This window comes from Euprymna scolopes, chromosome 36 (genome assembly GCF_053919585.1).
Source record: "Euprymna scolopes isolate OS-2025 chromosome 36, ASM5391958v1, whole genome shotgun sequence".
In the NCBI taxonomy this organism is placed as follows: Eukaryota; Metazoa; Mollusca; class Cephalopoda; order Sepiida; family Sepiolidae; genus Euprymna; species Euprymna scolopes.
Genome location: NC_136517.1, coordinates 25475396 through 25503362, shown reverse-complemented (window position 1 = coordinate 25503362; position 27967 = coordinate 25475396).

Here is a 27967-nt window from a genome sequence, read left to right as displayed (position 1 = left end):
ACTCCCTCAGGTATTGTGGTGTTCGTCCTTTCAAATACAAAAACCGGATCACTGCTCGACATTCAACAGGCCCCATTCCACACCTGACTCAGTTCAAACACCTGCAAATCAGAAATCACAGTTAGTTCAGAGCTGTAATTTACCACATAACCCGTAGAGATGTAAATCATTGCATATGCAAAATTTCAGCTCGATCAGACAACTGGAAGTGGGTCAGGGATATTATTTATTGCAGGCCCCTTGTAGAGAGAGAGAGAGAGAGAGAGAGAGAAATAGGTAGATAGATAAAAGTTAATTGTTAAGTAAATTGGGAAATATCGAAAGCTGTTCAGTATAAAAATCGACGTAATGTTTATATACGAATTCACCAAACCTTAAAGGCGCCCCTTTTATTCTCTACATTGCAAAAACCAATCGATATTTATCGATTAGCCTCCAAACAGAAATAGAATAATATATGCCTATATAAAGCAGTCTCTTTGTTATTCTTTTATTCACGTTTTACATGTGCAAGACTAAACAAATATGTACACTACTCTCCCCATACTCTCACTATTTATATATCAATCTTTGATTGTTAGATGGATATATATATATATATATATATATATATATATATATATATATATATATATATATATATATATATATATTCGAAGGGAAAAGGTTACATTTCGTCGCTACAAACGGCCCTCTGTTTCTGTCAATGAGAGGCTATAACGTCGAATGGTTCAGAGTCGCCTGACGAAGTCTCATTGACTGAAACAGGTGGCTGTTTGTAGCGACCAAATGTAACTGTTTACCTTCGTGTTAATAATAAAAAAGATATAATGTGCTTTTGTTATAGAGCAGTATCTAACAAACTCGTTGTATTAATTAGGCCATACTTTTGAAAATCTTAAGCCTGGATTTATATATATCCCAACATTATCTTACACTTTTGTTGGTAAAATAATTAAAAAAAATAAAATGTTTTTTTTTTAATTTTTAAATGTACATAGAATACCATTTTATTTCATGCAGTCTTAAATATTAAATGGGCTAAATGTTTTCCGTCATTGGTAGCAATAATAATGAATGTTTTCAATAATTCGATGGATTATTTCGGGTCGAATAGCATTGATTTCAGAAGAAATAGCTCGTTTTTATTGTTCAAAAGACCGAGAGATGTGGCTGAATAATTTTATGTCAAATATCCCCATGAAAAAAATCGAAAGGATTTATATCAGGTGATCTTGCGGTCTTACCAATATCACCGCGTAAAGAAATAAAATGATTCAGGCACATTTCCTTTTAAAAATGCACAAATACAGATGTAGATGAATTTTAACCCATTAAAAAAAAATAATAAAATGGCATTTTCCGTGCATTTACAAAAAATAAAAATATTTTATATACATATGTGTGTGTATATATATATATATATATATATATATATATATCATCCGCATACAGTACTGTTTCGTTGTATCACAACTTATCAGTGCGGATAGACATACATCATCTTTTTCTAGCCGTGGATCGAACCAAAAATCGTCGCATTGACAGTCGGCAGTTCTCACCATCAGGCCACGAATCAGTGCTGCGAACGTTTCTCCTTGAGTGTGTATAAAATCCACACCCACCCGTCGCAACAGTGCTCTAACCATCAGTTTGTTTACAAAAAAATTAATAGCGGGCTTCGCTTAATAGCATAAATACGCGTTGGGTGAAAATATATTTACAAAGTGCCAACCCAAAGAGGGGTGCTTTAATTGTTATCCACATACAGTACTGTTTCGTTGTATCACAACTCATCAGTTCGGCTAGACATACACCTTTCCCGAGCTGTGGATCGAACCTACAACCATCGCATTGACAGTCGGCAACTCTCACAATCGGTCACGAATCAGTGCTGTAAATGTTTCTCCTTGAGTGTGTATTAATATAAACAGGCTCCTTCAGTCTTTAATAGACTATGGATACCACGACTGGAAACAAATGCCGAGATAAGCGGAGAGCACATTCAGCGCCTAGAATTCCCAAATGGTCATCCATCTTTATTAACCAGGCTCAACGTTGCTTAACTTCGGTAATCTGATGAGAACCTGTCCGTTAACGCGATTATGTCGTGTATATATATATATATATATATATATATATATATATATATATATATATATATATATATATATATATATATATATATATATAGTCATCCACATAGATACTATTATGCCGTATATATATATATATATATATATATATATATATATATATATCCACATACAGTACTGTTTCGTTGTATGATAGCCCATCAGTGCGGCTAGACTAGCACCTTTCCCAGCAGAGGATTGAACCTACAACTACCGCGTTGATGGTCAGCAATGCTAACCACTGAATCATGGATCGGTGCTCATAAACGTCTCATAAAATGTCTATTAAATAAATCACCCATCACTTTTATAGTGCCCGAGTTGCTGTTTTGTTTACAGGCAAACAGCTAGCCTCGTATAATCAACAAATAAGCAGCAAGTGAGATATATTTACGGAAGTGCTCAACCGTAAAAGGGGGAGGGCTAATATATAGTTACAAACATACAGTACTGTTTCGCTGTATCACAACTCACCAACGCGGCTAGACTAGTCCCTTTCCCTAGCCGTTGATTTAACCTACAACCATCGCGTTGATAGTCGGCAGTTCTAACAATATATTTGTGTTTATATATTTTGATAATGTCAGATTTTTATATTGTTGTATACGATTCACCTGTAAACTAATTCAAATATCATTATGAAATTTAGAACACCTATGCCAGGCTCAAGTGTAGATACTGTTAGATATATTTAGTTGAATTTTGATTCATGCAAGGAGGGTTCAGGTACTTAACAATTGGGAGTAAACATGAATTAATAAATATTAATAAAGCTTAGTCCCAGCCTTGTACGAGGGTTTTAGACGAAATAGTGTGATCGCAAGTACAAATATTCAAATCTTTTAAGTTTATACGGGGTGGCCCATAAGTCACTTTACATTTTTAAAATTCAATAACTTTTTTTCTATTAATATATTTTAATTTTTCTTTCCAGAATTATAAAATAGAATCTTTGGCAATATTTTATACAGATAAGTTTATAAGAGAACATCGAGTGAGGATAATTGAATTTCACGTGGAAAATGGACGGTCAAATGTTGCAATGCAAAGATTTTATATGCGCCATTTCAATGTTCAATATCATCTTAAAAGATATGCTATTGAATTTGTTTAACCTCAGTAAACATGCCAGGGTATTGGTGGCAAACAAAATCGAGCAACTGCACATACAGCAAGAGCAACAATGCAGTTGTTAACTGTGATGTTTCAGGATCGAAAAATCTCTTGAAATTTCGAATTTGAATGGCCTCCACGTTCATCTAACTTGACAGAACTAGACTTTTGGCTTTCGGGATATCTTAAAGCCAAAGTGTATGCAAATAAGCCTCGAAGTATCCAAAACTTAAGGGAAACATACGCGGAAAATTCTTTCCCTACAACTTCCGATGTAAAGAAGTGTTATAAAGAATAGCTTAGAAAGAGCTCGACTTTGTAAAGCTGAGAATGGAGGCTAGTTAAGAGACGTTATCTTTCGTAATAAGGTCAGAACCAATTTCCACACTATAAACTATGTAATAAAAGAAAGAATTAATTAAATACAGTCATTTTAGACAAGCCCGTTCCACGGCAGACATCCTCACTGTAATCTCTGAACGCATATACCATTCACTGGACAAAGCGGGAGAGGGCAGAGCGGTAGCTCTAGATATATCTAAGGCTTTTGACAGGGTATGGCATGAGGGTCTCCTCAGGAAGATTAGATCATACGGTATCACTGGTAGAATACTTAACATAATTAAATCCTTCTTAGATAAGAGAAAAATCCAAGTTGTCCTCGACGGTCGTACATCTAAACAACATGATATAAATGCGGGAGTGCCCCAGGGATCTATCCTTGGACCTCTGCTGTTCCTGATATTCATAAATGACCTACCCGACAAAATTGCCTCTGAGATGGGTATATATGCTGATGACACCACACTCTATAGCAGGCACGACAGGAAAACAAATGAACATATATCTAAAGTAATGGCAGAAACACTAGAGGATGACCTCTAATCAGTAGTGGAATGGGGACAAAAATGGATGGTCACGTTCAATGCCGCCAAGACAAAACTGGTTTCATTCAATAATTACAAGAAACCTTCTCTACCACCTATAGCAATGGCCAACGACTCTTTATCTGAGAGTACGTCTCTCAAGCTCGTTGGCCTAACGTTCACAGGAAACATGAGTTGGAACAATTACATCGAGAGCATTGCCAGGGCCGCTGCGAGGAAGGTGGGCTCTCTCTACCGTGCTAGAAAACTTCTAACACCCGAAAGTATCCTGTACCTCTACAAGGCCACTATTCGCCCATGTATGGAGTATTGCTGTCATATTTGGGCTGGTGCATCGGCTACTAGTCTCTCGCTCCTTGACAGGGTTCAAAAGAGAGTCTCAAATCTGATAGGCCCTAAACTGGCATCTAAGCTTCAGCCTCTGTCCCATCGTCGAAATGTTGCATCCCTCTGCCTGTTCTACAAGTATTATAATGGTGAATGCTCTGATGAACTGCAAGCACTTGTGCCCCCACGACGTAAACACCCTCGACAGACCCGACAAGCTGCAAAATCCCACCCCACACTGTAGAGATCCCTAGATGTAAAAAATCTTTCTACTCCAGTAGTTTCTTCCCCAGAACTGCTAGACTTTGGAATTCCATTCCAGGTCACTGCTTCCCCAACTGTACTGACATGCATAAGTTCAAGTGCAACGTGAACCAACATCTCGCTGCCCTAATCCCTACATAGTACCCCAGTAGATGTTTTCCCTGATAGTAGCCCCCTACACCAAAGTGGCAATGTGCCTTGTTTGGGGTGAAAATGTAATAAAAAAAAGTCATTTAAGAAAAGTTGTTTTTTTTTTAAACTGTACAGTGACTTGTGTGCCACCCTGTATTTAATTTGTGCTATTATAATCCGTAACTGATTAAGCAAGATAAAAAAAAAATCCTTTCTTTTTATTAATTTGTTGGTTGATTACTTTTTTTAATGCTCGAATAAGTAAATGTTTACTTCTATCTGTCATTGGTCCCTCGACAAATTCACCCTTGTCGATTCGTCCGTTCGTCTGTCTGCACTTTTCTCAATTCATTCATATCTTGTCGCTCCATCTCTTCAACCAGCGGCGTGCGGTTTCATTACCAACACTAAGGTCTTCGTCCGTGCAGTTGGGCCCCAGTAGGCAAGATGTTAAAGTGTGCTCGATGGTCTGAACTTGGGCACCACAGGGGCATTCAGCAATTGTAGAGTAACCCCACATGAGGAGGTTGTCGCCAGTTTTTGCAACTTTTTCCCTTGCCAGGTGTGTGCTATGTGGTAACGTTTCACTGAGCTCTGGCAGTGCTATATTTGTAGACTGGGGGTCTTCCTCTCTCCACATCTGCAGCCGGTAAGAGGATGTAGGAGTGTCCGGTAGTTCCTCCACTGTGGCAAAGCTTCGCCGGGACATACCCAGCATAATAATGTAATGTTACCTGGCGCTTAGAAGTCGTTGCCAACTTTAAATGACACTTCCGGTTCCGAATTAACACATTCGAAGCAATAAGATCTACGGTAATATGTTGTACTAATGAGTATTGACGGGTCAATCCGATATTTTTCACGATTCTGATAGAATTACTGACTCTGTTCTAAATTTCCGATTTCAATATGATTACCGATTACGATCCCGATTCTTTCTAAATGTTTAAATATTTAGCTATAAAGTTTTATTTTTAGCGGGATAGGGGCTCGCATTGCGATAAATACTTTTTTGTTTCAATTTTCTCATCAGTCTGTTCAAGCTAAGGCTGAGGATCGGACATCATTTCATTGTTAGTTACAATTGTTTCAATACCAGTTGGACAATTTCAAGCATGTGTGAACATTTTCAAACGCCATAATGTTTGAATTCATCTAATTAGTCTTGAAACAATTATAACTAACAAAGAAATATACTTTTTGTTGCTATCAATTCATTGTTGAAGTCTTGGTTTTTGGTAATACAGTATATGTGAGGAGCCTGCAATAAGTAATGCCCCTGGCCCACTTCCCATAGCAACGAAACTTGACACAGTTATTAGTCTTTCTCTACATAGGAACCACCCAGAGTTATGCCTTTCTCCCATCGTTTGGTGCAACTCGTGAGACCGTTTTTGTAGAACACCCCAGGTTGGTCCTCCACCCACGACGTGACATCAGAAATCAACGCTGCGTCATCTGGGAAACGCTTTTCTTTCAAAAACAACTTCATGGCTGGGAAGAGGTGAAAGTCAGAGGGCGAAAGGCCAGGAGAGTAGGGAGGATGGGTAAGGATTTAATAACAATACGACAATGCTTCTGATCTGGCGACATGCGAATTGTGGACCGGAGCATTGTCCTACAGGAGGAGGGTATCATTGCTGATCTTGCCCCGCCTCTTGAAGTATAATAAGCTCCTGTAATTGTGGTACCCTTTGCCAAGAAATCTGTCATCACTACTCCGTCCTGGTCCCAGAAGATTGTGAGCATGACCTTGCCAGTGGAGGGCTGCACCCTTGCCTTCTTTGGAGGTGGTGAGTCCAAGTGCTTCCACTGCATTGATTGGGCTTTAGTCTCTGGATCATAGTGATGGACCCAGGTTTCATCCTGTGTAATCAGTCTTTTGAAAAACTTTGGCTCATCTTCTTGGCACATCTCCAAATTCATCCTCGAGCACTCGACGCGTTCTCGCTTCTGGAATGGTGTGAGCAACCTGGGAATCCATCTGGTAAACACCTTATGCATATGCAAATGGTTATGAATGATAGTTTCCACAGACCCTGTGCTAATCTTGACATCTTGGGCTATTTGGCAAATAGTAATGTGCCGATCTTCCAAAATGACAGACTCAACTTGACGGACAGATGCCGCTTCAATGGCAGAAGGGGGGCGACCAGGTCTGGGAGCTGTTTCCACAGACTTCCGGCCATGTTTGATGCCAGCGTTCTACAAGGTCATATGATGGGGCATTATTACCATAAGTTTCTTTCATTTCATCAAAAGTCTACTGTTGTGTGCGTCCTTTCAAATACAAAAACCGGATCACTGTTCGACATTCAACAGGCTCCATTTCACACCTGACTCAGTTTAAACTCCTGTAAAACAGAAACCTCACTTAGTTCAGAGCTGTAATTTGCCACATAATCCATAGAAATATAAATCATTGCACATGCAAAATTTCAGCTAGATCAGACAACCGGAAGTGGGCCAGGGGCATTACTTCTTGCACGCCCCTCACACACACACACACACACACACACACACACACACACACACACACACATATATATATGGAAGTTTTGAAAGCCAAAAACAATGCGGAAAGACCGGAATCATGAGAGTAAAGAATGGAAAAACAAACAAACAAAAAAACTATGGTTTTTAAAACTTCCATATATTCCTTTACCATCAATGCTTCAAACAAACTACCATTTACACTTGTATATATATATATATATATATATATATATATATATATATATATATATATATATATATATATATAAGCTTAAAACACCAAGTTCTACGTATCCTTTTTGCGCCGTAAAAAACACTACCTCACACCACCCCACCTCATAAGTTGTATTTTGAAGTGACGAGAAAATGTTTTTTTCTTTGTGCGAATATAAATCCTCTCAATTTGGCTCATCTACGCGGATAGAAATAGGAGGAGGGTCGTTTGGCAGCGGTGTAGGGGGATGTTAATGCACCTGCCACGCACTGAACATGATCCGGGGATCTTTCGTCTCCATACCCAAACCTCACCATTCTCTCTCACTCGACCCCTTTTTTGCAACTCTATCTCCCTCCCCCTTCCCCAAATCTTTACCCCCCGACCCCTTGCACAAAGCATCCCCACCCGGATTTTCCCCCCACGTGCGTGTCACTTTGTTTACGTTATTTTTATTTTATTTTATTATTTTGCTCTGGATCAACGTTAACAACTACGATTTATTTTCTCCGTTCGCTCTATTTTCCGTGACCGACTTTCCGCATCTGCACTTTCCCCATTTCCGCCCTCCCAAATACGTCGGCGTGTTAAGGTGGGTAGATGAGGAGGTGCATGTGAAAAGTTCACATTACCATGGAAACAATGAGAACCGGAACAGAAATCATCATTGTAACCATAATAATTCGGCTCCTAGGTTCAAGTTGTGGTTTTATTGGAATTATATATATATATATATATATATATATATATATATATATATTTATAAACAAGAAAAAAAATACAACAACAACAGGAAGAAAAAACAACAACAACAGCAGCAATACTGTTTGTGAGATTTTGAGATGAGGATCAATAACAATGTGTATTATCTGGATTTTTCGGGATACTGTTCTCATCTTGGTTGTTATTATCACAGCGTTTTCAAACGAAACCTGATTCGCAAGCCTTTAATTTTCATTTTTTTTTAAATTTTTTAATCATCACGTTAATTGGTCTATATTAAGCCTGCATTATTCTTACATCGCCCGAAACGTTGTAAGAATAACATCCCAAATTAGAACAATAATCGTTGGTTTCACGTAGGACCTGAGTAACAGCAAATCTCCAGAGATATCTAGTTCTCCCTACCACGATAACCATTATAAATGACTATGCATTATCGCAAAAGTAGCATACCATTGATTTCTTTGTGGCAGCGCGATTGGTCTTCTCTGTGATTTATATATATGGATGTGTATATGTATGTATGTATCCTGTATGTATGTATGTATTTATATATGTATGTATGTATGTATGTATGTTTTTACGCATGTATGTATGTATGTCACATTTGTGAACTTTCATGTAGAGGTTAAGCTGGATTAAAAAGTCACCTACGTGCACACGGACGCAATAACACTAAACTGAAGGGATGGCAAACTTCTGTCAAGAAGTAGCAATCATAATTTATGTATGTATGTATGTATGTATGTATGTGTATCAGGGGTATTCACCCTAGGCAGATACAATCGCTTTCCTCTAAAAGGAAAATTATCAGGGAAGTATTAAATTAAGAAGCGGTCTCCAGTCGCATGTATATTCTCAGATGAGATGACGACGTTATATTTTTGAAGTTCTTGTAGGGAAATATCCACGTCCTACTTCATACAGCACCTGGTATTCCAGAATATTCAACCATCTGGTATTGTCCATCGTTGCTCAAATTTTCTTAGCTTTAGTGATCTAATAAGAACCGGTGTGCCACTTTAATTATGCCGAATACTGTTGGGATTTATATGCCAATAAGCCCCAGTAGTCAGTATTTTCATTAATATTTCTGTTATGTATTTTTATTACATTTTCACCCCAAACAAGGCCCATTACCACTTTGGTGTAAGGGGCTACTATCAGGGACATACGCTACTGGGGATACTATGTAGGGAGTTGGGCAGCAAGATGTCGGTTTACGTTACACTTAAACTTCTGCATGTCAGTATAGTTGGGGAAGCAGGGACCCGGAATGGAATTCCAAAGTCCAGCGGTTCTGGGGAAGAAACTACTGGAGTAGAAAGCTCTCTTACATCTAGGGATATCTACTGTGTAGGAGTGGGATTTAGCTGCTTGCGGTGTTTGCCGAGAATATTTACGTCGTGGGGGAACAAGTTCATTGCCTTGTGTCGATTCACCCAAATTATTCCTAGTCCTTTCCAATTTATTTGCTCCTGCAATTATTTGTATTAGAGTAACTTTCTTCATATTCCATGTTCCTCTCAGTTCTGCAAACTTGATTAGGTTTTCATCTTTCCATATTTTTAACCTTTTGAACTGCTCTAACGTCGTCAGGTTTCCTCGTTCTTATTCACCAATATCATGGCCTGTCTTCTTGCTTGGATAAGTTGCTCGGTTTGTATTCTCACCTTTACGACGATTTTATGACTTTCGTTTTCAACTATTATTTCCAGTTTGTGCACATACCAATTATCTGCGACTTCCAAATGGACTGTCTTCCCCTATACTATTTTGCCAGTATTTTTTTTGTATTACGCTTGAACTAGTTTACTGTATTGATTTATTACATTGTTTACTGTTTGGTTTCTTGGCCACATAGTCTACATTTACCAGTTTACAACTTATATCCGGCATGGAACTATTTTAGATTGTTGAAACAAGTTAGAATCGAGGATTATTATTTGTAAGATGACTAACATATAATAATATAAAAAAAACATGAATATGAATGATTATATAATTAAAATACACTGTAAACGTTTACAGTGTATTTTGATTTCTTGATATTAAAATGCACGAAATAAAGCGATACTAACTTGGATTAAAAATATTTTCACTTTCATAGCTCGTACCGACACAAATGTTAATAAAAATCGTTACGCAACAATTAGTATTTGTTAATTGCTGATTAAAAACAGCTTACTTTTTCTTTGTTACCATTAAGTGGCCTTTGATACGTTATGACCTCTTAATAAAAAAAAATAAATAAAATAAATATTACTTCAAGGCCACAATATTTTTTCATGTACTTTTCTGGCGTTTCTTTTAGCTTTAAAACAATTATGGTATTTATTTGCTTCCCCACGAAAGCAAATTAGGCACAAGGCCGTTTTTAATGTGGGGGGGGGACCAGCTCCCCTAAAAATAGGGTAAAAAGGGGGCACTCTGATTATAACAAAAAATAATAGTTGTCCCAGTATAGAGGGTTTCTCCTCAATTGACTGGTACAAATTATCTTAAGTGCAGAATCTGCAGAACAGATGGTATTTATTTGCTCCCCCACCGAGCAAATTAGGCACAAGGCCGATTTTTAATGTGAGGAGTGAAGGGAGGAGGAAGGGGAAAAGGGGACCAGCTCCCGAGAGGTGGGAAATGGGAGCTGGTTAAAGGTCAGGCATGTGGGGTTGCCCCCACATCTGGTCTTTGCTTGCAGTATCTGCCGGAATAGATACTACACTTTGATCTTGACCCGAAGGCCAAGAACAACTTAAAAACAATTATTCATACATGAACGTACGTATAAATAATTGAATTTATTCAAAAAGGATCACAATAAAAAACGAATAAATAACATCTACATAAATCGCGATACATGCAGCAGTCGCGAGAGATAGGCCAGTGGTAGAGGTATACGTTCTTTCCATGGGGTTTCAATTTGGAATCTTGCTAGATTCAGCCACTCTGATGAGCCGTAGATGATGAAACACGTATCAGTGGATAATCATATTTTAGACAATACATATGCTGCTCCCCATTTACGGGTACCAAATTGGTAAAAGGGAAAATTATTCCCAACTCGCATTTAGGTAAAAATGCTCTTACGTATAAATAATTGAATTCATTAAAAAAGTATCGCAAACAAAAACAAATCTCCCTCTCTCTCTCTCTCTTTATATATATATATATATATATATATATATATATATATATATATATATATATATATATATATATATATATATAGCCAGTAGAGTTTAGTTTCCTAGAAGTACATCCGATGAAACAACATGTGTCTACCAAAATAGTGCTCAATGAGTGAACAGAGCAGGTATATTTATTTTATTTATACAAACATTAATGGCTACATATGTGCATACATGTTTCTGTAATCACCCACGTTGGGGGATTACGTCTTCAATCCAAGAATTACCGTCGAAAGAAGACGTAATCCCCCAACGTGGGTGATTACAGAAACATGTAAGCACATATACATATGTAGCCGTTAATGTTTGTATAAATAATATATATATATATATATATATATATATATATATATATATATATATATATATATATATATATATTAGTGTTGGGGATTTTAATCGGGATCGGGAATCGGAAAAATCGGAACGTTTTGGGGTATCAGAGTGGGAAAAAAATTCTCCGATGCCAAAAACAATTCCTTTAATTATTATTTTTTATTCGATTTTGCTTTAAGAAAAATATTTCACTGCTTGTAGTAATAATAAAATCTAGTCTAAAATCTCTAGAGCATCCCCTCACGAGTGTGTTTTCACGTCTGAGAAAATATATGCACATTTAAGATGTGTTTTTACAGTAATCAGGACAAAATAATACTTGTATAGTTAAATATTTAAAGATTTGAAAAGAACCGGAATCGGAGTCGGGAGTTTAGTAGAGAAAAGAACAGGTACCGGAATCGGTAAAAATATTGAAATCGTCTCATCACTAGTATATATATATATATATATATATATATATATATATATATATATATATATAAAAGAATATATATATATATATATATATATATATATTGGTATATATATGAATACTATATATACATATATATATATAAAACAATATATATATATATATATTGGTATATATATGAATACTATATATATATATATATAAACACAATATATATATATATATATATACATAAAACTATATATATAAAACACTATATATATATATAAAACACTATATATATAGAAAACAATATATATATATAAAACACTATATATATATAACACAATATATATATAAACACTATATATATATATATATATAAAACACTATATATATAAACACTATATATATATAAAGCACTATATATAATATATATAGGTATATATATATACACACACATACACACACACACACACACATACACATATATATATATATATATATATATATATATATATGACTGGAAATGTATAAAAAAAGAATACGAAAAGTATAAAAGCTTATAAGTTGTCTTTATTCGTTTTCAATTGGTGACGTGCAGCAATACAAAAAAATATTATGAAAAAAAATTTTTAAACTTTTTTTACAAGTACATAATTTTCGACCGATCTTTCAGTCTTCATCGGTGTATATATAAAACACTATATATATATATATATATATATATATATATATATATATATATATATATATATATATATATATACATTATATATATATATCACTAATACCTTTAACATATAACTGAGTCGATCCCGACCCCCACCCCTAGATTTGGATAAAATAGCAAAAACGCGACGTCAAAGATTTTGTTTTCCAACTCATTTAAGTAAAAGAAATTTTATTTTTCTCTGATTTTACCCTGCATGTCTGTCATAAATATTCCCATTGGATCATTTGTAGAATGTTGAATATCGAATGTAGAAGCGAATCATGGAACATATAAAAGAAGGTACAGTCATAAAATTAGTCATACACCATCCGCTATGACGATACAGTTCCTATAGCGTTCTACCTTGATTACTGAGCTATTAAACCTGACATAGTGATATTGGATGGGAAGGAGAAATAGTTAACCTTGGTAGAAGTTATTATGTCCAATGATACTTGGTGTGACAGCGCCGAGAGATAAAAGATAACGAAATATGAAGGCCTAATGTAATACATGAAAAGAAACTAGAATCTTGGGAAGATTTTCAATATTCAAAGAATTATATGATCCAGCAGACTTATGAAAATAAATTTCTAAAATTATTTAATAAATATACTGGGTGTATAAAATGCAAAGGAGATAGAAACTATAGCATTGAAAAGCAACGATTAGAATCTTAAAATGATATTTCGGTTGGAATTTCTTACAGTGAGTAAATGTTTGGCATTCAGTAGGATGCCCTTATCACCAGCCCGAAGGAAATAATTTGAAAGTAAATATAAATTATAAAGGAACAGTTCTAGAGCAGTTTTACTCTTGAATAGTTCTGCCATTGGTTTATTATAGCATTTTTAGTTTACATTTATTCTTTCAGAATGTGTCCATTGTCTCTCGAGGCAAAAAAAAAAAAAAAAGAAATGTGAACAAGTACCGTACATTATTTTGGAAAATAAGGATCTCAAGTTGGGATTGTTGTCATTGCATTATTTATTTAAATTTATGGACTGCTGAGCGTTCATTGGTCCGTTTCTAGGTTACGCTATTCTGATTGGTCGGAAAGGAGGGCAATATTTCCGAGTAAGAGAAATACCCGTGAACGTAAAAGTGCTTGCCTCTCCCAAAGGAAACGCTGTTTCATTCTTTATTATTTTATTTTATTTTATTTTATTTTATTTTTTGCCCGAACATGATAAACAAGTCAGTTCGATCTTATCGACTTAGCATTTATCGATGAGGAAGACACAGGCGGATCCAGTGCGATAGCTTTCGAAGATACGTCCTAGAATCTCAATGGTGGAGTATTCTAAAGCCGTTTGCCGGCATGTTTTGTTAAATTATTTATATGTCTACTAGTCGGGCTACCCGTTGTTACTCGTAACTGTTCCTTTATCATTTATATTTACTTTCGCATTATTTCCTTCGAGCTGGTGATAAGGGCATCCAGTAGGATGCCAAACATTTACTCACTGTCTCATACATTTCAACCGGAAGATCATTTTAAGATTCTAACCGTCGCTTTTCATTTTAAGATTCTAACCGTCGCTTTCTTTATATATCTACTAGTCGGGCTACCCGGTGTTACTCGTGGTCATATAAAAAAGAGATATTGAAAAATGTGTATAATATCTGCATATTAAAATTTCTTTGTCTCTACCTCTCTTACCCCATCTTGTTATTTTGCCCCTTTCCCACTTTTCTATATTTTCTCATTTCTTTTGCACCCCCACCCAGCACATTCCCCTCTCTTGCAAATAACAATATTCTGATTATTTCTTACTGATGTGATCTGACTGTATAGTGGTTAATTATAAATAATTAACGCGAAATTGTTAGTAGCAAAAATATAGCTGTTTATTTGTAATCACATGTATATTATTCGGGCAGAGATAGAGAGACATACACCGTATATTACTTCGATTTTGAGAATTACATTGCAACACGTATGTTGTTTCAGACTTCTGATACGGTGTAGACTCTAGCATGTTAATTCTTATTTTATATATTCAAAATAATATTGCAAATTATTCACCTCTCTTTTATGTAATAGAGAACATTGGAAATGATTTAAAAATAAACGCCCTCTCTTACGGGATTTGGCCCAATCCCTGTCCTCAAAGAATAGATAATTATTTGTAAATTTAAGATATTATTCATCCGAGGCACCGTCACTCAAGGAGTTCCCAACTTTCTGGACGTTAGTTTTGTATTTTTTTTTTTTAACTTTTAGTTGAATATACAAACACACATACACGCAGACAACTGCCGTTTATATAATAGATATACAATTTTTTCATAAAGTTTAGGCTTTTTAACATTATCTCTTTCAAATTTTTTTACCTTTAATAAAGACTTATTAGCTGAACATACATATACACAGACAACTGCCGTGCATACAATAGATATACAATTTTTTTTTAATTAAGACTTGATGTTTAGACATCTTAACATTATCTCTTTCAAACATTTTGACCTTTAATAAAGATCTTTGCGTGGGTTTATATTTTAGATTGGCTTAAGTAAAAATGTTTATCAGTAAATTCAAAAAGAAGATTGACGGTTAAAACCACATCTCAAGTTTCAAACAATGAACCAAGTTTCACTTTAATTTATTTTTGCAAAGGATTTTTCCCATCAGGCCTCAAAGGCAACAGAGTTAAGATCATTCTTTTAATGACCCTATGTTATGTTGTGGGGTGGTGTTCATATATACGTGTCGCGTGATTGTGTGTTGTGTTACTAAATTTCTATATAGTGGCTTCTTCGCTATCTGAACCATAAGTTATCGTGTTGCAGTCTATTCATGTTTCGTGATCGTCTAAGTGTGTTGCATGTGTGTGTGTGTGTGTGTGTGTGTGTGTGTGTGTGTAGAAACATGCAATAAACACATGAATTTCGACATACATTTCAACTTTTCAACTGCGTCGTTTGTTTTTTGGTTCAGCTGAGATTCATCTGTACTTGGATGGAAGTTGGAAACTATGGACGAATGTATTTCAACTCCAAGACGATGATTAGTTTTATATAGTTTTTTTATTTTTTTATTATTCACTTTCCAGGTGTTGATCGCAGAAAAATGAAAAGTGAGTATCTTTGCTTGGGGGGAGTAATTCTTGTCTCCAATTCTGATACACGCTAGCTCCCTCCCAGGGGTTGAGGTGGGGATAACAATTAACCCATCCACTCTTCTTAACGTCCAAATTTCAACTTGACTCTATGTCCAGCCCGCCTCCACTTTCCCCCAAACCGGGCAAGCTAGATTCTATCAAAAATGAAAATTGACACAGTCTAAAAGGATTTCTACTCTCGTGAGCTGGGACAGAAAAATAATACAAGTCTATGATCAGAAAGGATACAGCAATTAGCTTCCAACAAAAATGCAAAGAAAACTACAATAAAGTGTTTCGAAAACTAGGGATCTCATGATGTTTATATCATCATTACCACCACCACCACCACCACCACCAATTCTATTATTATTATTATTATTATTATTATTATTATTATTATTATTATTATTATTATTACGTGGTTGATGCTATAATCATTTAATCATCATCATCATTATCATCATCTCTATTAATATTATTACTATTTTAAAGGGAAAATTATTCCCAACTCGTAAATGTTGTAGTCATTTATTTATTTATTTATTATTATTATTATTATTATTATTATTATTATTATTATTATTATTATCGTTATCTTAATCATTATCATCATCATCATCATCATCATTATTATTATTATTATTATTATTATTATTTTTTTTTTTTTTTTTTTTTTATCGATTGCTGTGCGTTCATTGGTCCGTTTCTAGGTTACGCCATTTTGATTGGCGGGAAGCGAGGTCAATAATTTGAATTAAGGAAAACACCTATGACACCAAAAGTGCTTTCCTCTCCCGAATGAACCGCCATTTTTTTTTCATTCCTTCGGGAAAACAAAGTCAAACTTAGTTGACAGATTCAATGTTATGGCTTCCTCAGATGCGTACTCTCATCTCTACAAATACCCTCCTTTTTAGTAAGTCTTTTGGTCTGTCGTATTTTCAGGCTGTCACGTTTTATTTTAATTCAATAAATCGTGATAACTGAAATATCATAACAAGCAAATTTTATGAGAATTAGAATTTTGACTGCTAAACTAGCGTTGGACAAGTTCCTAGAATTTGGGTTGCATTTAAATAAATTCTGGAGCACAAAAGGTCGCTCGTTTTATTTGTACTACTCCCGACTTCGTAGCTCTTCAACTTTTTAATGTAAAATATAGAAATATATATATATATATTTCTATATTTTACATTAAAAATACATATATATATATATATATATATATATATATATATATATATATATATATATATGTGTGTGTGTGTGTGTGTGTTATTTGTTTTTGTGATATGTTTTGAATGAATTCAATTATTTACGAAAGTGCATGTTTACCTAAATGCGAGTTGGGAATAATTTTCCCTTTAACCAACTTTGTACCCCCACTGGAGCGGCATACATATTGTTTTTAAAATAGAATTATCAAATGACACATGTTTCGTCGTCTACGACTCATCAGAGTGGCTGAATCTAGTTTTTGAGATGAGTAATCTTTGTATTTATTTATTTATTTATTTATTTATTTATTTATTTGCGGACTGTTATACTCATCCTCATAGTTGTTGTTTCGCCACGTTTCGGCCAACTCATCCTCTGGCCTACTTCGACGGAATAAGAATGCTGAGTCTCGTAATTCTATCCTCAGTAATTACTTCGGGGCCTTTGGCGCAGTGGGTAGGGATAATGGATCTCAACGCAGTTCAGTATTGTCTGAAGATAGCAGTTTCAATCCCACCCAAAGCAAGCCAGATATTTAATTGGCCAAAACGTTGTGATTGTTTGGATTCTTCGGATTAATGTTCTCCGTCTGCGTTACCGCCATTTCTAAAAAAGAACACCATTTACCAAGTATTGAAATATTTTTTCAAAATTTTGTATTGTATATATATATATATATATATATATATATATATATTTTTGTATGGTTGAATGAATTTTATTTAATTTCAGGTTCGTTCCCAACGAACAAACACATCATTTTACGGTAAATTTACAAATTAAAACGCTTCGTTGAATAGATGACATTTCTTTAGGCGATCACGTTTGCACGCTCTAAAAAAAATGTCGTAAATAAAATTAATAAAGTAAAATATATTTTTAAAATTTATTTTTAAACTCTTGTTCTCCTTAAACAAGACATATTGAGACCATATTTAGATGTTACTATGTAAGAAGATGAGCGAGATTTTTGTTCACATTACATTTAAATTTCTGCATGTCAGTACAGTCAGGAAAGCAGAAGCAAGAACGGAATTATAAATTCTAGTACCTCTAGAAAAAAAGAAGAAGCTAGTACAGTGGAAGTTTTTCCGACATCTAGGAGCCTCTAAATTGAAGGGGTGGGATTTTGTCGCTGAACGAGTTTATCGAGGGCGGGCGCAAGTGCAATGAGTTCATCAGAACATAGTACATTAAAATACTTGTAAAACAGGCACACTGATGTGACATTGATGTGATGGGGCAGAAGTTAGAAGTGCTGATAGTGACAGGTTGGGGGATTTTGTGGAACCTAATAGGGAGAGAGTAATGGAGGATGCTCCAGCCCATGTGTGTTAACAGCTACCTATGCATGAACGAATGGTAGAGATACATAGTCTCAGTTATAATTTTCTAGCAAAGTAGAGGGAAACCACCTCCTTTGCAGCAGCCTTGGCAATGTCCTCAATGTATTTATTCCAGTCCATGTTGCCCGTGAATGTTCATCAATCAGTTTAAAGGATGAGCTTTCAGATAGGGCGTTTATAGTCATGGCTATCAGTGGTTGCGAAGGCTTGAATTCATTGTAAGGGATTAGAATTGTGTACGAATTAAACGTAAAATGATCCCCCATTTTAGGTTGTTATAGCTTCTTTTTTTTTTTTAGAGACAGTTAAACAATTTCTTTTAATCGTTAATCTAAGTCTGTGTGGTATAATCGTAAAACCACATATACTTGTTTGAAAAGTAGACCCCTTCCACAATAATTTCTCGGGGAAATGTTCTCTCTGTTTCTAAACCACTATATCAATTATCTTAGAAAAGTCATACCACCTCCATCAAAAGATCGTCGGTGCTTGGTCTGTTAGAAAGATTGCGTCTAAATGTGATTGCTACTAGTTGTCATTATAAAAAAAATAAAAGTATCCGACCAATCTCACTGGCGGACGTTCCTTCTGTTTTAAACTGCAATATCAATTATCTTAGAAAATTCACACCAGCTCCACTAAAATACCCAAGTTGCGCAATCCAATATAAAGTGGAATGGGGACCAAAAATGGATGACCACATTCAATACTGCCAAGACTAAGCTTGTTTCCTTCAATAATTAAAGAAACCTTCTCAACCACTAATAGTTATGACTAATGATAGATTACCTGAAAGTACTTCTTTCAAACTCCTTGGCCTAACGTTCACAGGGAACATGAGCTGAAACAGATACATTGAGAGCATTTCCAAGGCTGTTGCTAAGAAGGTGGGCTCTCTCTACCGTGCTAGAAGCTACTTACGCCTGAAGTTATCCCGTATCTCTACAAGGTAACGATTCGCTCAGGTATGAAGTACTGTTGTCACATTTGGGCTGGTGCATCTGCTACTATTCTCTCGCTTCTGGACAGGGTTCAAACGAGAGTCGCCAACCTGATCGGCCCTAAACTGTCTTCTAAGCTTCAACTTCTGTCCCCTCGACGTAATGTTGCATCCCTCTGCTTGTCCGACAAGTATTTTAATGGTGAATGCTCTGACGAACTACAAACCCTTATACCCTCTCGTCGGAAATACAGCCGACAAACACGATACGCAGCAAAATCCCACCTCTACACAATAGAGATCCCTAGATTTAAGAAAGCCTTCTACTCTCATAGTTTTTTTTTCCCCCAGAACTGTTAGACTTTGGAACTCCCTTGCTTGGAGTGAAAATGGAATAAAAAAATCGTTATAAGGATGAACATTAATTTTAAAATCTGGCGGAGAAATATAAGTTTGTGTGAATGCCGATATTCTAAATTTTTACCTAGGCTCTGTACGACTGGCTATATTAGCTGTCTGCGAAGAAAGCAGAAACTTTAAACATGAAAGAATTATTTTTGAAGAATGTTTATTCGCTTCTTTCGTGTCTGTGTATATGTTTTTAGTTTTACCGCGTCGGGACGTCGGAATTCCGAGTTTGGTATTTGGAGACGCGTTTAATCTACCAAGACCACCAATCTTCGTTATAACATGCATCTAGAGAAGGACAACTGATGCGAAACATGAGATCTACTGTCTGCTCTGTCTTGTAGCAGCCATTGTCCCGACTGAGATTAGCCGTTGTACCAAAATACGTGGTTGGTTCTGTACAAAGCCTTCACCACTATGCTTCTGTGTGGATTTCGGAAGTTGTGACGGAGCTCATACGTCGAAATCGACGAGAGGGTTATCATCATTTGAAATATTGTTTTGTTTTTTTTATTTATGTAATCTTGTGAAATAATAGTTGATCGATTTAACTAAGCTGACAAAGGGACACTACTACTACTACTACTACTACTACTACTACTACTGCTACTGCTACTGCTACTACTACTAAATATAATAATGATAAAAAGAACTATACCACCAAGAAGAAATAAAGCAACAACAATAAGACAATAAAGTCTAAGTAACAAAGAACTTTATTTCGCCTTCATTGTTGTCTTACGCTTTTATGTTTGATTCTTCACCAACGCTCCTCTCCTTCCTTGACATAAAATATCGACCAACTAATAAAAACAAAAGAAAACAAAGAAAAGAAAAAGGAAAGAAAGAAAAAAGAAAAATAAAGAAAAAAAATCAAGAAAGAAACAGGAAAAAAATAAAAAAATAATCATTTTCTTTTAATAAATTTACAGCAGAACTGAAATGTAGGTCACGCGAGTGTGGCAGGGTATGCGCGTTCATAATCGCTGATATATTTGAATAATAATAATAATAATAATAATAATAATAATTTAAAAAAATGGCGGCCGAATTCCCCGTGACACCGACTTGTTTTCGTCGTTAAGGGTCTTTTCCCGGCGAAAAATTCTCGCCCTCTTTTTCCACCAATCAGGATCGCCGCCACATAAAAACCGACCAATGAACAGGCAGCAACCCGATCCATCTGCCTCTCGTGAAATACAATAAGAAAAAGCGTGCGTTAATGAAAATTCTTAAAAATATTAGAACTACATTTTTCCGCAACAATGGTCTCTATTTACTTGCCTCCCCACGAGGACGACGTTATACAATAAGAATCCTTTTTATGTAGAGTTAGCAAGCAACCATAAATAGGCACTTGATGGGACCAAATAAAAATTGCCTTAGTTAAGGAGGATTTCTTACCATCTACTGATATTAGAACGTATGTTACATTGGGAATAAATTATTCGCAAATAAATGACACAGTTGACTTGTGTGCGTAAATATTTAATCGATAAACTGTTAAACTTGGTATCACATGAGACTGCAATTGACAGGAAATAATAATCATGCACCAAGGACTATTTATAACGAGGAAACTCTTTGTTTGGATGGATGGATAATGCGTACAGAAATATGGCGGAAAGTTAAAATGCAAAATGTTCGTTTCGACTTGTCGACATATATCTATTAATTTTGCTCATGCGCAAATTTATTCATAGCTTAAAGTGGTTTAATAGCAAAAATTTTTGCCTATTTCTCGATAGCTCAAACGGTAGCAAATTCGGCTGGAGCGCTAATTGTTTTGGTTTCGATTCTAGCTAATGGCAATCAAGTTATTTTTTAAAGCTTTTGTATTCCGTACTCTCCCTTCTCTCTCTCTCCCTCTCTCTGTCTATCTGTCTGTTTGTTTCTCTCTCCCTACATGGGAATCAGTAAAATCGGAACCTATTGGGGTATCGGAATCAGAAACAGTTGTATATATTTTCCCATGCTGAAACGATTCCTTTAATTATATTTTTTTATTTGATTTTGTTTTCAAAAATCTTCCGCTGCTTGTAGTAATAAAACATTAATATTTATTCGAGTAAACTTCCGGACACACTAAATTCTATAAAGTGTGTTTTGCGTTCGAGAAAATATATGAGCATTTAAGATGTGTTTTTACTGTAATCAGGAAAAAAATAATAACTTTATAGTAAAACATAGAGATTTATAAAGAATCGGAATCGGAATCTGTAATTGTATCGGAATCAAAGAATTAATATAAAATCGGTAATTGTATCGGAATCGGAAAAAGTACTTGAATCATTTCCTCACTAATACATACATACATACATACATACATACATACATACAACTATATATATATTTCTTGTTGATTTTTTTAAACAATAAATACGGTTTAAGTAGCGTCTTCGCCTGGAAGATATAAATAATATGACATTAATATAACATCGGTAATTGTATCAGAATCGGAAAATTATTGGCATCGTCTCTTCACTAATATATATATATATATATATATATATATATATATATATATATATATATATATATATATATATATATAATATAATATAATATGCGAAAATACAGTTATACCGTAGCTGGAAATCTTGTGAAGTAGGCCCTTATGCCATACCTATATATATATATATATATATATATATATATATATATATATATATATATATATATATAGTAAGTTATATTTTATATTTTATAACTTACTAACTAGCTCTACCTACTTATTGAGCATTGTTGAAGTAGATACTTAAAGCTTACGCATAAATCTATACTTTCGTATATTAATTTTATGTGAGTAAATGGAGTGTATATATATATATATATAATTATTCTATAAAGTAATTGGCTTTGTAATAATAAAATACGAAATCTGCATGGATTAAAATATATTTAAGTGAATTTTAGTACCGGGCAATGCCGGGTGGCCTTCGCTAGTCGAAAATTAAATGTAATTACTTAAGAACGTAATAGATGCACTGAAACTAAATCTGCCTTCAGGAATGTCAGCAACCACTGTAAAAGAGTAATAAAAAATGAAAGAGAGCTATATGCTCAGTCCGTTAAATCCAAAGTAGCTGAGTAGCGGCTTGGTTCCCACCAGTTTTGACAAATAGCAAACAGAATCCTGAACAGAAGCGTGCGTTCTATCCCAACCATCATCAATAGACCTGAGGTCATCTCGTCAGTATCAGATAAGGCCAAAATATTTGCCAAGAACTTTGCAGCTAATTCTACCCTATGCGACGAAGGCCATCAACTCTCCATATTTCCTCCTATAACGGACAACACGCTTTGCAACATACAAATATCTATGCGTGATGTCGCCAAGCTAATCAAGAACCTTGATTCCAGTAAAGCAACTGACCCGATGGCATTCCAATCATTGTGCTGAAAAAGCTTCAACTAGAACTTGCCCCCATACTTACAAAACTCTTTAAGCGTTGCCTTAAACAGAAGTACTTCCCAACATCCTGGAAAACCTCATCAGTATCCCCTGTATTTAAGAATTCAGGTGAAAAGTCATCTCCCTCTCAGTACAGACCAATAAGTCTCCTGTGTGTCATGAGTAAGCTGCTGGAATCCATATTAAATAGAGAAGTAGTCAACCACCTCAGCAGAAATAACCTTCTTAATGACATGCAATATGGTGTCCGTTCTGCCAGATCTACCACAGATGTGCTAACGGTTATATTTCATAGGATTAGCGAATCTCTTGGCAACGATTTCCTCTCTAGGGCAATTGCTCTTGACATATCAAAGGCCTTCGATAAGGTATGGCATAAGGGCCTACTTCACAAGATTTCCAGCTACGGTATAACTGGAAATATTTTCTCTATCATTAAATCATTTCTCTCCAATAGACGCATAAGAGTAGTGGTTGATGTGCAGAAATCAGAGGCCCTAAATATTAATGCTGGAGTCCCTCGGAGGTTCATTCTAGGCCCAACTCTCTTCCTAATATACATCAATGATCTCCCAAAACACATACTTAAATAATTCGTTGACATCTATGCTGATGACACGACCATCTATGGCAACACATCAAAGGCCGTAAATGAGAAAGCTCTCTCAGATTCTCTCTTCTCTGATCTTGAGCGCGTGGTACAGTGGGGGAGGAGGTGGCTGGTTACTTTTAATGCATCTAAAACCAAGCTCCTATCTTTACATCATCAACGCTCAGATTCCCATCTGGCATCAATTGAAATGGGTGCCTCTCGTCTAGAAGCTCCATGTTTTGATAAGCTTCTGAGCTTGACCTTTACTTCTGACCTGAAATGGAATACGTACATCAAGTCAGTTGCCAAGATCGCCGGAAAAATGGTAGGATCCTTCTACCGCTCCAGAAGATATCTCACCCCTGATGCAATTCTCTATCTGTATAAAAGGCAAGTACGCCCAAGGAGGGAGTACTGCTGCCACATCTGGGCAGGAGCTGCTAAAAAAAGCCTATCCTGCCTTGACAGAGTACAAAATAGGTTTCATTGCCTAGTGGGTGATGCCCTTTTCTCTTCCCTGCAACATCTCTCCCACAGGAAAGAGGTTGCGAGCCTGTCTTTTTTTTATCGTTACTACCATGGCAGCTGCTCGTCTAAACTCCAATCTCTGGTTCCCCCTCACAAATCTTTCACGATAAACACCCGTCTAGCTAAAACCACTGTCAAAAATTTTCCCCACTCCTTATCTGTGCCAAAATCAAAACGTAGATTCCATGAACAAAACTTCTTTCTTAGATGTGCACGCCTGTGGAACTCTGTTCCGGTTGCCTGTTTCCCACCTGACTACAACCTGGATGTCTTCAAATCCAATGTAAACAAATTCCTGATGAACCACCTCCTTAAGTAAGACACTTTATCAAATCTCCAACACTAACGTACTGTACACACAATAACCCTTATCCCCGAGTGGCTTCTGGGCCTTGATAAGTGGTGACTTCCCTGTAAAATATATATATATATAAGGTGATCAGGTGTGTGATGATTTGAAAGGAGATACGTTATCATTAGGGGTTTGTATTACTATACACGTAGATTCGAAAAAGCTATCAAAAAAACAATATATAACAAATACATGTTATCAAAGGCAAGATAAGTTACTTTTCTGCCAAACTGGATAATATTTTTGTGTTTTTATTCCATGTAACATTTTTATTCAGATCGAAAAACATACAGTGGTTACCGATGTATTGGAAAATTTAAAATGGCGCCAGACTCTCTGCTGAACACAGTAAGTTTGGGAAAATGAGTTAAAAGTAAAAATGACTTGGATGCTTAAAAAATAACTGGAATCCTTCAAAAACAACTGGAATGATCTGGATAATGACTTGAATGGCTTTGAGTGACTGGTTGTAAAGTGGGTGATCATTTTAAATGAAATTAATACAGAAAAGTGATCCCCCACTTTATATTACAAAATGTACAGCATGTATTAAGAAAAGGGTATTTATTTGCTCCCCCTCAGAGCAAATTAGGCACAAGGCCGATTTTTAATGTGAGGAGTGAAGGGGAAATGGGGATCAACTCCCCGGGTAGTAGGGGAGCTGGATAGTGACAATTGGTATGAAGGGTTGACCCTACATCGACCAAGGCCTTATATGTGAGGTTGCCTCCACATATGGTCTTTTCTTGCAGTATCTGCTGGAACAGATACTACACTTTGAGATATTTAATCCTTTATTCATGTTAAAACTACAATGAAAATCAACAATGAACTTAGGCACATGGCCAACTCAAAAGAGGGGATTGTGAGCGTCATTCGTCATCCTTGTCACTCCAGAATTAAACAAAATCAAAAGTTCCTCCCAGCTAGTATCTTCTTTCACCATAATACCGCATTCACCCTTTCGTACTGCGGGACGCCCTACTTAACTCCCAATTTTTAAAACATTTTTTATTGACGTGTAAAAACAAAGAACATAACCATAAAATGGTCCAATAATTCATTTGTGTCGAGGGCGGGGGAAGAAAAAACAAAAGGTGATAAGTAGGACCCTCCCAACCCCGTCTAGTTGATAGACTGCCCGTTCCACTAGGTTTGTAAAAGGAACCTCGCTTCTGCGGTCAGTCTCTAAGTGGGGATGCCCTCTAGATGAATGTGAATGGAGAAAAGAAAATTTTGTGGGCAAGGGATGGTGGTTACTTTGTATTTCTTTCTCTCTAAGATGGGTGAAATTTAGAGAAAGGGGTGAAAACCAAAATTGCAAGTAGGAGGGGGTGGGGAGTTGGAGGCTTCCTAATCGGGGAGGGATGGAACACACACTCAGCTAGCTCAGAGGCTACTTGTTTAATTTTACTTTACGAAATTGTGCGTTCCACACCTAAACGAGGAACACATATTCAAATTTGTCTCATCTTTGTACACACTGACTTACTAGATGTATCCATCTTCTGTCAAATTCCGAGTGATGCAGCCTTCTTCTATCACATATAATCTTCACCCGTAGTTGATGTTTAAAGAAAGCGATCAAATCCTGATCAGAAAAAGACACCCCCCCAGCAACCTTGCAGACGCAACGTTCAGATCACCATTCTCGCCACGGCCAGGATCGTAACGTACACCATTTATCTTTCCCGGTCCCATGGCAGTCTCACGTTGTCCATGACATTGGATACGGTAATTGGGCGAGGATGTTCAGGATCGATGCAAGCCGTCACCTCGCTGACATACGACCAGTACCGGTGGAGTTTGCGGCAATCGAAGAAAGCATGATCAGTCGTTTCTACGGCCGTTGTCCCACAACGGGGACAATCAGGTGACTCCAAAACCCGGAACTGCATTGTATGTTGTTGAGTGTAAGTGCATTTCGGGCAAATCGCCAGGTCAGAGAGAACTCCGAATTGTTCAGATGACTCAAACCTGGCGCCCAGCTCCACGCTTTACTAGATCCCTGTGGAGTTCCTTATGGGTAGCAGTCACAAGGTCGCTGGACCTTGGTAGTCGTTTTAGCGCGGCTCGGCACTCTTTCAAATAGGCAGATTCTCCCTGCGGCGTATGACGGCTCTCGATAGAAGGGTCGAGAACAAGGTCGGGGAAGGCGACAGTAAGCACGGTGTGCCTCGGTTGGTCATCTTGCATATAGTGACTCAGAAAGGCCAGCCTCTCATCATCTGGATGAGACTTCAAGTCCAGCATTCCCAAGCCTCCCTCACACGGACGTTGAATACAGACCTGTCTGCTCATCCAGAGCCTTCCTCTGTCCCAAAGAAGTGAGGACAAGAGTTCGACAAGAGCTGTTAGGTGTTTTGCAGGCAGGGGAAGTAGAGCCAGTCGGTAAAGGATGAGAGGAAAGAAGTAAGTGGCGCACGCCTCAGCTCTACTCTTTAAGGAAAGTTTCCTAGGAAGCCACGAATTGACTGCAGCCTCCACCTTTGACCGTACCTCCAACCAATTTTTGTCAAGCTGGAGACCCGGTCTGAACCGAGCCATCCGTCTAGCTTAAGGGCACCGAGAAGTTTGCGTTGCCACTCCAGGCGCCCAACCGCAGTCCTACCAACTGGCTGTTGTTTATCTTGTAATTCTTTTGTACCGAGCGAGGGCCTTCGACACGATCTCGATATCTCTGAAGCTCGACACAAAGACCCTGACATCATCAGCGATTGCAGATACCTTGGCGGCTGGGCGACCGAATATTGCAATTCCGCACAGTGCTAAATTTGCCTCCCCACATCTCAGCTTGCGGAGCAGGGGCTCGAAAGCCAGGACATAGAGCAGGGGCGACAGCGGACAACCCTGACGAACTGACCGAGAGTTAACAAAGGGCTTTGAGTGCTTTCCGTTGACTTGCAGGATGGTTGTAGGCTGTCGATACATCTTGCAAAAGTCCGGTTTAAAACCGGCGGCCTCTAAGAAAGATGCCAAGAAATGATGGTCGACCCTATCGAAAGCTTTGGACTGATCTAAGTTAATCAGCACAGCTTCCATGTCGTCAGCTATCTCTCCCTCTAGGATCATGCGTATCAGGTGCAAGTTGTTCTGAATCGATCTCCCCGTCACAGCGTAGTTCTGTTCCGGTTCAA